Consider the following 9,622-nt stretch of genomic DNA (forward strand, 5'->3'; position numbering starts at 1 on the left):
ACTGTGCCTTCACCTTCGTGTGTGTTCTTAGCGCTCTTCCTGCCTATACATGAACAACCAAGAAGCCGACGCCTTCACGTTGACATGCTGAGTGGTTGCCGTATAGTAATGCATAGCTATCGGTAATCTGACTACCCATGGTATAGATAGCTTTTTGTATCATTAACAGTGTAAAAAAAAGACTTTCGATGGCATAATGATATGTCTTGTTGTGAAACTACCGATAGTGTCGCAGAACTATCTAGTAATACTAACAAAAGTGTTATGATAGCTCGCTATTGACAGTGTCATCCATTATCTTGCAACCCCTGGCTATTGATATTACGAGAAATACTGCGATAACTTTTTCCTCTTTTTATTTTTTTGAAAGAGCGAAATTCGAATGCGCAGTTGCCACATTCATTTCCACAAGTTATACATCTGATTGTGCACCACACCCCATCCAAGAAGCTAATGTTGACGAGAAAACCAGTTCTTTTTTTTTCCGAGTGGACCAATACCTACAAGGCTATAGATGTCTTGCAAGTGCGTGACCAATATTGAGGTTTTGCATGAAGTCCGCAGGCGACGTTGCCCCATCTGTGCTATCTCGCAGAGCAACATCGCGTCTCGAGATGATAAAGTCAGTTCTCACCGACAGTTATTTGTCACAAGTGGCCATGTATCAGCTATCAACTCCACAAAGTGCTGCGATGCACACCTCGAGCTGTTTTTCCTCTTGCTATAATGAGCAGTTTTCTGAGCAACGAGCCTCCATTTCCGGGCAAGTACAGAGCGAAAACAAGATAAGGATTTCGGGATAGTCACTGCTCTGTGTGCAATGTTGGTAAGCGTTCTAGGCCTTAACGTAATTGTACCTGCAACAGCTGGAAGGTTTCTCTCGTTTGGACCATTAGGCACTTCTAAAATGCCATAAACTTCATAGCCGTGACGTACATGCAAGTGTGTCATTATAAACGTCGAAAAAAAATTTCTTGCGGTTAGTGCTAATCTTAGGCAAAAACGAATGCGTATTTCTAATGATCTTGGCCGATGAACTTATGGAAAGATCTTTCATACTTCTGAAGCAACACAGTAAACTTTCTATTCCTGTTTTCTTCGCTCCTTCCAAAAGAAGTTGCCCGACCTGGACTACTTAATACCAGTCATGTACTGTCCGATCTTATCAAAATTGGCTTCTAACATTTTCCCTTTCTCTTTAGAAAATGTACACCGCATGGTCTCGCCAGCACGTTTCTATATAGCTCAGCACATCAATTAGATTCTACTGTAAATCAAAGTGTAAAGAACAAGTGACTAATTTCTGTATGCCGCTAGCGCGTCTAAATCACACAGTTTCCGGGGTGGGAACAGCAGTTGTACGAGTATTGTTGTTTGAGGCTTGTGCTGACCTCTCGTTAAGAGCAAATGCGGCAGAAGGTGATGCATGCGCTCAAACTAACGGAAAATACACGCTTGTGAACAGATGAGGAGCCACGTGACATTATTTATTTATTTATTTATTTATTTATTTATTTATTTATTTAATTTGCGTTGCACCGTAATGACTGCCAATATTTCGACTGCCAACAATTGAACATTCATTGACACCGTAAGTTAGAAAGGCTCATGGAGTCGCTTGTTCCTGCAGCAGCACTGCGATGTACCATGTTGCACTGATTTCCACCATTATGGCCATTGCAAGAGCGCGGAACAGTAACCGAGACGACAGCGGAGAACCACGAGCGTCATCCTGCAACTGAAGTTCATTGTGATATGCAGATGCACTGACGGAGAAAACGTGATAACGCCAGGTAATTTATTTATCTAACAACCTCCCTTTTTCAAAAGCGAAACTTTTGTCTGCGAGCCTCGTCAGGCTTTCGTGGCCATGAGTGCTGAGACGGGGGTGTTCTCTGGCCGGATAGGCCAACCAATCAGAGCAGAAGACGCGCGCGCCCGACGTCACCGCTGGTAGGTTCCTTGCCCAACCACTGGATGGCGCGAGGCTTCGTGACTCTTTAGAGGGAAAAAAATGAAAATCAGGAAAGAAACAATTTATGATAACTCAGAGGGGAACTCCTTACTTTTCGAAGTGAGATCAGGATGCCTTATAACACGTACTTATAACACAACAATGAAGAAGAAGCATGCGCTTGCTGCGGGAAAGTTAGGTAAACGATGGAACATGTTTTATTAGAATGTGAAGACGTCTGCCCAGTGGTCGATTTAGGCACCACTGGCCTCCTTGGAGCCCTTGGGTTAGGCGAGAGCAGGGGGAAAGTAAACATGTCCGCAATAGTGATTAGTAAGATGCGATTGGAAGATTGGTGGAACAAAACTAGGGAAAAGACAAGCGACGGATGCGCACAAAAAGAAAGTTCACAATAGGGGTTTAGATATTTTGGTTATGGGAATTCATCGTGGTTTTTTTTTCTTTTCTTTTTTTCTTTTTTTGACATACGTAGGACATTAGGCATGTAATAACAAGAGCTTGGTGGCGCAACCCACCACTATTTTCCAAGAGGGACGCTAATTGCATCCATCCATCTATCCATCCATCCACCCTGCATTAGCAAATGCGGTTGTTTGCTTGAAATCAGAGATACAATTAGCATTCAGTGGTACCCAAAAGTCAGTGAGACGCCTCGCATTTGGTGCTCACGGGAAGACTACAAATGAAGCTGTGCAGAGTGATACGGGCGGGACAAGTATTGAAGGGAGGGAAGCTCACAGTAAAACTGTTTATGAATAACAACTGAGGACTATGGAAGAAACTAAATGGCCTGGGAAAGTGTTGAGGTATCTGTACAGGAAAAAACATTGATTCACAGTGGAGAAAAAGAACTAGGAAGCTTACAAACAAGTATGCGGCCCGTAGGGTGGGCAACAAAGCAACAAAGAACGTCAAGCGGAAAGTCAGAGAGGCTGAGCTAATCTCATGGGAGGCGGCAAAAGAAAATAAACCTGCCATGAGTAACTACTTAAGAGGAACAAACGAAAGCAGGAAAGGAACAACCCATGATAGCTCAAAGGGAAGCGCATTACTTTTGCAAGCGAGATCAGGATGCCTTAGAATGCGCACCTATAAGACGAGATATAAGAAGGAAGAAGCATGTGCTTGCCGCGATAAAGCTATAGGGAAACGATGGAGCATGTTTTATTACAAAGTGAAGATATCTGTCCAGCGGCCGATTTAGGCACCTCTGGCCTACTTGGATCCCTTTGGTTCAGCGAGAGCAGGGGAAAGTAAACATGTCCGCAATAAAGACTAGTATGAGGCGATTGGAATATTACTGGAATGAAAGTAGGGTAGTGAAATAATAATATTGTGGGTTTTACGTGCCAAAACCACTTTCTGATTATGAGGCACGCCGTAGTGGAGGACTCCGGAAATTTTGACCACCTGGGGTTCTTTAACGTGCACCTAAATCTAAGCACACGGGTGTTTTCGCATTTCGCCCCCATCGAAATGCGGCCGCCGTGGCCAGGATTCGATCCCGCGACCTCGTGCTCAGCAGCCCAACACCATAGCCACTGAGCAACCACGGCGGGTGGGGTAGTGAAAAACAATGGGGGTGTAGAAAAACAAAGTTCACAATAGGGGTTCAGAAACTTTGGTTATAGAAATTCATCGTAGGTTTTTTTTTTTCGTTTCTTCTTTTTTTATTTTTTAACACAGGTAAGACAGCAGACAATATGAGAAGAGCTTGGTGGCCCAACCAACCGTCCCGGGACGCTCATAGCATTCTGCCATCTAGATGCGTCACTATCTCGAGTGATGCCGATGATTACGAAGGGAACACATGTGCCGACAGGACGTGCTTTCTCAGCGCAGCAGGAGCAGCGCGCCAAGGCGATAAGCTTTTCTTATTTGAGTTTTCGCTCATTTGATTGTTAGAAGTGTTACGTTAAACAATGTACAGATATTATTTTTGGTGCTTTCCAGTTTCCTGGCCTTTTTGGTTAGATATCAGTATGTAACATATAACTGTATTTCTTTGTAAATTTTTCCACACATGGGGTTACTTTTATACTACAAAATGATAGTCAGTACAAGTAGGAATCCAGACATGCGCTGTTCTTAGCGCGTGCGTTACTGCGCGCTGCAGGAAAGGCGGTTTGGGTCACTACACGAAGCAAACGGGGCAGTTTTTACCTGCAGGATCCGTGTGTTATGGTCGCGACTACACCATTTAGAGCTGAAGGATAGGCTAGCTAAGCGGGTTGGGAAGCTAGAACAAGAAATCAAGAGCGAGCAGAAGCAGACGCAGATGGTACAGAATACAAGCTAGCCAATGTAGAAATGAAGTTGAGGGCCACCATTCTGAAAATCAATGGTGAATATTTCGATGCGAGCACCGCGAACGGGGATGACTCCGAAGCGAGACCGGTAAGGAAGCCGAAACCACCACGTTGGAAGGCAGTGGTGAGCCCTAAAGCCCCTCCATACACGTTTCCGGCGACCAGAAAGCGGCGGTGGCGCGTGGATGGAGGGGCTTTAGTGAGCACGACAGTGATTGGCGCGAAGGGGGTCACCTCTGACGTGCCGGCCACGGAAGAAGGCAACAATGCGAAGGGTGACGATAAGACAGAAGGGAAGGCATCGCGCCCTCAGGTGCAGCTTTCAGCGGCGAGAAGGACGATAGGCGTTCAGTTGTCTTTGTTGGGGATTCAAACTTACGTAAAGCAGAACCAATGATAATAAAGAGTGTCGGTAAAGGCGAGCAAGTCCAGATTAACCCGCTTCCGGAAAAGCCGATTAGGAATGTGTTAGCGAAAGCCAAGGAACACATGTGGGACGCAATGGAGGAGGGGCACCTAGTGGTGATAATAGGCGGAGTGATTGACGTACTGCAAGGACGGGGGAACAGGGATCGCGAATCAAATAGCCAAAGGGGCTACCGATTTGCGGTATGTTTCAAGGAAGTGTAAGTCGCAGTGTGCACGGTGCCTGGGGTTGAACGGCAGGGGTATGCAATTGAAAGGGCAGTGCTTGCAATAAACAGGGCAATTTGGGCGCTAGCTAAGGCAATAAATCAACTGAGAAGTGCACCGAGCAGGCCGCGAAAGCGCTTTTGTGCGCGGCGGGATACGTTTTAGCGATAGTGTAGCAACACCAGCTGGGCGTCGATTTGGACGTCGAGCTGGATTCGCGGCACGGGCACTATAGCTTTTTTAGAGGGGCCCCAGGTTCTCGGGAACGAAGATTAATTAGGTACTGAATGCAGCGACCCCACAGCAAGGAGCAGAATTAGATCACAGAGTTAAGCCGCACAAAGGATAAATATAGAGACGGGAAATTTTACGTAAACATGAAGGGTGACCGCGAGCGGGAAAAGCGGCTGGAAATTGAAACACAGCTGAATGACAAAGCTATTACCGTGTACGGCTTGACCACGGTGGAAGTGTGCTTGACTGAAATGCGTCTACGAGATTCTGAGCAGCCGTCTCCTGTTACCAATTGTGTATGGGATGGGTGCAACAGAATGACTACGTCAAGGAAAGGCGTAGGCATGTTAATTAGGCGAGGTATGAAGTGGAAAGGTTACAAGAGATAGGTAAGCAACTTTTATGGATTAGTGGCACGTGGGACGGCAGAACGATATGGCTTGGAGTTGCTTACCTGCGGACGGGTAGTGATAGCAGAGATATAAATATACAAATGATTTGTTGCATTAGAAGCGACGTTCATGTGTTTAAAAATCTGGCCAGGTGGCCTTAGTAGGAAAAATTGGGGCTCTCTAAGGCTGTCCAGGCCGGTAGCCTTAAATGGCCCCAATTACATTTTCTTGTGCAACATGTGCATTGCCATCTTGTCACGTAGAAAAATTCAGGGCGCATCCCCGTGTATCTCATTAATAAATAAGCTACATGCAGTCATGAGCAAATCTTAGTGAAGTTTGCAAGTACCTGTTAAAAAAACTTCGAAGCCCTTTCACAGTGTTTGTTTGCTCTGGATCACTACCGACCAATTTTCTTGGTTAACAATTTCCAAGAACAGCGAGTTTAAAGCCGAAACTTCCCTTCAGTAGTCTGTTGCAGTCGGGTACAGCTTATTAAGACAGGAGAGGCCCCTTCCAAATGACCGAAGTGCGGCAGGAGATTGCCTCTGTGGCTAAAGAAATAGCCCCGCTGACGCATCACGGCCACCGTGGTCTCCGCCCAGTTCAAAGAGCGGGCTGCCATATTCTCCGTCGGCGGGGTCACTGGATGTCCGGCTCATGACGTCAAACTAGAGTGCGCGCCCATTGGTGGAGGATCGTGTGCGTCAGCCTTTGAGGGGCAAATGCCGCCGCCTTCTAAACTTGTGCACGTCTATAGTTTCCATTAGTTAACTTCGTTTTGAGCAGGCGATGAACGACTTCGCTTATCTTCATTTCTCCCGAGGAGTCGGCGCATCAGCTACTGTCACGTGACTCTGGGAGGCACGAGCGCGATGGACAGCTTGTGAAGCGCGTTCTGTCAGCCCTGCGTTACGACGTTTTCGATGCGAAACGAAATCCGCGTCGCCAAAAAGGATAACCAGAACTGGTGCCTCGTACAGCCAGTGAGTCTAATGAGTGTCTCACACTTTCGCCGACGCCGCACCGCAAGCGACGAACGCCTCAAACCCCTAAATTAGAAAGTAAACGACTTCCTGTGAACTTTGCTACTTTCTCTCACGCCTGCCACACATCCGGAGAGTCGACCCTCCTATTGGTCGAAGCGCCGTCCTCATGTGCTAGCGCGTGCTTTTTTTGGTCCGTAGGGCTTTAGTCCATAGCAGACGCCGGCGCCATTCCCGGGTATCGAAATCGCGCTTCGGAGGATTTCTGGCGGCGGAGTTTTTTTTTGTTTTTTTCTTTTCGGGAAGCGTTTCGTTAGCGCTGGCGCTGTTTACGTATTGCGGCGTTGCGTAGCCTATGTTGTGCTTATGGGTGCAGCAACCGAGGAGGCTTTTCGTTATTCCATCCGGAAGAAGCAGCGCGGCTCGTCGAAAGGTTGGGCTGCACAGGATTGGCCGGACAAACTTTGAAAATGCGCGGGAGCCGCGCCTTTGTGTGGAAAGTGGCCGTTCATCGGAAGGTGATCACTCGTATCTTTTCGGACGATTTGGTGAGAAGCGCGATTGTTTGCATCCTTTCTGCGCACTAAATAACGTTCGGCATGGTTGTAGTCGGAAACGTTCACTCACTGCACGAAAGCCGTGTTTCACGTTGTCTGAGCCGCGCCGTCCACGCTTCTGGTTCGGCAGGCTTCATTATTATGTTGCGCACATTGCATATGGCGCACTCGTTTCGTTGTAGTTGAAACCGTTGCTGGACTCAGGCACGAAAGTTGCGCTTCGAGTGTTCGTTCGACCCGCCGTTCAGGGACGCGTATTGCATACTGAAGTGACGCGCATTGCTAAACGTACCTTTTCTTATTGGACTCCGCTGACGAATTCGAGACTAAAACGGCGGTTCTCATTGTTTGAGTCCCCGCTGTTCCTGCTACTCGCGGTGCTGGTCTAGCTTTTATGTAACGCGCCTTGGTGCATGTATTTGTTTTGCGGGGTTGTTACCAAAGTCGGCAGTTACTGTGCCGAGGCACAGCAACGGCAGCTATATCTTGAGAACGCCATATCTGCGCCATAATAAACCAGAATGCAGACATCCACTAAACACAGCCGAAATTATATTAGGTTCAAAGATGTCGTGCAAATCAAAGCTGAATGAAACATTTTTGACGCGAATAGGTCCGGTAAAAGAAACCTCTAACGAAGGGGCGCCCATTGACCAAGACCGTTTTCAACGTTCCACGTTGATAAAGTTGTTATGGCCACATACCACGACGGGCTGACATATCAATAGTTCTTATCTTCAAAATTATTTGTGAAATGTCAGGGTGTATATTTTCTTCCGTGCCTTGTATCATTTCTCAAAAAGTTGTGCCATACCAAATCTTAATTTATTCATGTTGGGATATCACTTCGCCGAAGACCAACTTGAAAGCCAAATCCTTCGAAATCACGGCATCAAGAAATTAAGGTCCGATGCATTACCAAGCCTTTTTGTAGTACGAGCAAACACGCCTTTGACAGAGTATGTTATGGAAGTAGTACACCACCATCGGTCTGTGTTTTCAAAAGTAATTATCCACATACAAAGCGCATGTTGTTCCAATTTCTCTTGGCGGCGTTGAAGTTCAAATGAAGCTTATCAAATGGCGCCGTTCGAGAAAAAACACTCCGTTAGCTCGCTTGAGCATACCACCTCCACCATTGACACCGCAGTCGAGGTGATCTCATTGGAAGGATCTCATTGGAAAGACCCCGGCAGTTATTGCAGTAACTCATTTATGAGTCTCTCCTGCCACAAACGCAACAACCAAATCCTCCAGGCGCGCAGTGCACAGCACGCCAAACAAGCGAATGCTGGGAGCATCTGCTACTGTACCCGGCCTAGATGCCGCCACTGTCGGCGCCCGGGAAGAACCGAGAGAAGTAGAACTGGCATGGGAGGAGGAGAGAAGAGATGTCGTTGCTCTTAGATCATTTAGGGGTTTTATGAACGCCAGCGAACGATGGCGGTCACGGTAGCAAGCGTATGGCTGTTCCAGTAGGAGGGGAGGGGGAGGGAAGGATGCTTTGCAGGTCAGTCCAAAAACCTCTCCCTGCCTCCGTCTGTATGTCTCTATGCTGCTTTCTTTTCTATCTGCTAATTATGTTAATAAATAATGGTAGATACAGAGCATTCCTAAACTAACGAATCAGAATCAGGCGATGTTCTAGTTAACTATTGGTGGCGAGGAGTTACGGAGTCGCCATCTGCCGGAAGCGCCTCCCTTGCGTAGTATGAGGGATCACGCGGCGCGCTCCTCATAGGTTTCGCTTACTGCGCTCAATGCAAATACCACGCGGCAGCCCTCCTGGACATTTATGTAGGTACTCTCAAAATGAGGGAAGTTTTTGACTGTCGATATAATAATCTTGGGCGAACTGAAAGCACAGAATCATTTACAGACGCTATGCTATCTCTTTACCGAATACGTACAGTGAACGCCACTGCGCGCGGTCGCCGTGATGGAGTCACCTGAACCGGCTTCTTGCGCGAAAGGTAGGCAAACGCTGTAAGTAAACTATGTGAAATATGTTCTTATAGTAGGCTGTCTGTATAAATAAATGGGGCATGACAGAATGAAGCCTCAATCGCCCGGATCGCACGGGTCCGCAGCGACCGACTGCGCGTCTGCATACATGTCCGCGCGCAATGTTTTGCTTTCGCTGTGAGCGCGTTTTCGCACACTGCCGTGAGCTTTAGGCCGCAGCATATGAGCATTTGACAGCACACTAGCAACCATTGTTGCGTCAACGCTATCAGATCTCTTTAAAAATAATTTCGTTATAGAGACTTCGACGCCTACGGCGACTGCGATGTGCCGTCGCGACGATTCAATCTTTTTTGTCTTCTAAATTCTTGGAGATCTCAATATTATTTCTCAAGTTGCGTCGCACTGAATGTTTATCGGTCTTCTCAGCGTGCGATTTCCCACTGCTTCTTTTCCTTAATCCAGTGCATTAATTCATAACAAAAATATGACCATATGCAAAGCCTTTCTTTAATGTGCGTCTTACCGCTCCCCTTCCGTTCCAGTGAACTTGCCAGTATCGGCCCTCTCT

Source organism: Dermacentor variabilis, chromosome 4 (assembly GCF_050947875.1).
Source record: "Dermacentor variabilis isolate Ectoservices chromosome 4, ASM5094787v1, whole genome shotgun sequence".
Lineage (NCBI taxonomy): Eukaryota > Metazoa > Arthropoda > Arachnida > Ixodida > Ixodidae > Dermacentor > Dermacentor variabilis.